Source organism: Echinops telfairi, unplaced genomic scaffold (genome assembly GCF_000313985.2).
Source record: "Echinops telfairi isolate 266 unplaced genomic scaffold, ASM31398v2 ScPeMD7_7469;HRSCAF=8507_0, whole genome shotgun sequence".
Lineage (NCBI taxonomy): Eukaryota > Metazoa > Chordata > Mammalia > Afrosoricida > Tenrecidae > Echinops > Echinops telfairi.
Window position 1 is genome coordinate 37,264,744 of NW_022111372.1, and position 2,294 is coordinate 37,267,037.

Consider the following 2,294-nt stretch of genomic DNA (forward strand, 5'->3'; position numbering starts at 1 on the left):
TATAACAAGATTGATTCTACTTAAACCTGGCTGAGTCAAATAAAAATGGCTGCAGTCTTGTACACAGCTCCCAACAGGCACAGCCGGTCCCCACGGACAGAGAGGTGGTGACTCTGTAGGAGGTACATTGGCCCACAGGGAAACCCAACACCCCCCGCACAACTCCCAGCATGGAAGGGGAGAATCCTACCATTGCACCCCCAGTGCCTCTCTCTAGTATGAACACGTGTTAACTGCTAACTTCTCTAAGACCCTTTTCTACATCAGGCCCTCACCAGTATGGGACTTAGGACTGCAGCATAGCTTGGTGAGGGGCACAACTCAATCCATCACAGACCCCAAGGAGCTGCAGGTTCCCTCTCATTAGATAAATGGGATGGCAGCCCCTGCTGCCTCCCCGGGGAGTATCAGGCAAAGGGGTACAGATGAGGAAGGTGACATTGCTGCCCGAGACGAGAACACAGTGTGCCACAAACCCAGGAACAAGCTCTCCTGTCTGTGGACACAGAATGCCAGCCTCACATTCAAGTTACACCTGTAATCTCAAACGTTCTGGTAGCCACAACAACTACAACAAAAAAAGATAAAATTAATTTTTAGGATCTATTTTATTTTCACCCAATAAGCCCCAAATGTTACCACTCAACATATAATTGACATACACGTGGTGGAGTGAAATGTCTTTCTATGGCTCTTCTACCCAAGACTCTCTGATTCCCACTCAATGAAAACCGAGTGTGTGTGGCACTAATAGAGGACATTGGTCTGTTTTCATGTCCACCTTCCCTGGCTGTGTCTTGGAGCAGCAGGAGAGACAGCAGAATCCCGAGGACGCTGGAAGAGCATGTTCAAGATCTGTCTGAAGTGGCTGAGGCCGCCCAGGCCAGATGCACCAGAGACTGGCACAGACACTCAGAGGAGAGGCACCAAGACGAGAGGATATCTTCGCCTCATCGGCCCTGAGACGGTGGCCCAGAGTGGCAGGCAGGTTGGCTTCCTGGCCCATGCTGGTGAAGGCCAAGGGACCACAGGGCTGAGGGACTAAGAATGGGAGAGAGACTTAGCGACTCCTGGCTGAGAAGCTGAGAGCCAGCAGAAAGAGACGGCTGCTGGCTGAGCAGACCAACAATTGTATTCTTACTGTTTGCTGATCCTGACTTGGGGTGACCTATTAAGGTCCTTAATAGACCTCTTTAACTTGTGAGTATTGTCTGTGAGTTCTGTGTAGCCATTAAAAGGAACCTTCGAGTCCAGAATAGATGTAGAGTGACGTGGGAGGAGCGGGTGAGAATAGGTAAGGAAGGATGGACCGCGGAGTGGCATGCCTCCATTTGCACCAGTTCACGTTCTCTGTGGCCACCCATGCCTGGCAACTGTACATTGGACATCACAGCTCTAAGTCTACAAATGAGAGGAGACTGCCAACAACAAGACAGGTGGCACCCCAGGTGGAGGGACAGCAGGGGGAAAGACACCCTGGTGAGGAGAGCCCACCATATTCCAGGAGCCAAAGTTATGGCCTGCCAGGTTGGTGACTGCTTATGGTTTCAGGTGAGGCCAGGGGGCCTGCTCACCAAGGGCCACATAGGTTATTTGGAGGGACTTACTGGTCTGATAAAGACTCCTAAGGAGCTTCAAGCAGCCTGACATTGTGAGTCTCCGGCAGCACACAAAGGGTAGGCTAAGGCCGTCGGACGATGGAGCAGAGGCTGGAGGACGGGTGGGGCGCGAGAAGCTCAGTATTGGAAAGGAGGCGATGGGCTCATTGGATGGGGTCCTGGAGAATGGAGGAAGGAAGACTCTAAGCTAGCTCTGCCTTCTCCTGGCTGCCATGTCTCTGATGTGTGCCTTCTCCTGAAGAAGGACGAGCCTAAAAAGCACCCAGCCTCTACCCTTCATTGCCACTTACGAGACTGACTGGCCATCTCAGCCTGGTGCCCACAGCTTCCCAGCTTGGTTTGGAATAGGCCTTGGGGGCTTAGAGCTTCTGAAGTGAAGAGCGGGCTCTAAGGGCCAATCCCTTGGGGTCATCCCACTGCAGCCCCTAGGACATCTATCTGCTGCTGTTTTGGGACACTTCACGGGAAGGGTACTTTCTCCAGGGTCCAGGCCCAGCATCCCAGGGGCCTGAGTCAGGGAGAGCCCTGCCCTGAGGGTCAGTGGGCCACGCCCAAGGTAGGAAGGGCAGGCCAGAAGCTTCAGGGAAGTGAAAGTAGGGCCTGCTCTCCATCTGGGGGTGGCAAGAGCTGAACAAGCAACTTTCTCTCACACGAAGGACAAGGATTCTGTTCTGA

General features: G+C 53.0%; 1 pseudogene; it reads left to right on the top strand.

Annotated features, from left to right (window-relative positions):
* The first annotated feature begins 844 nt into the window (after positions 1 to 844).
* The window catches only part of LOC101644300, a 4,997-nt pseudogene continuing 3,547 nt past the window's right edge, over positions 845 to 2,294 (top strand).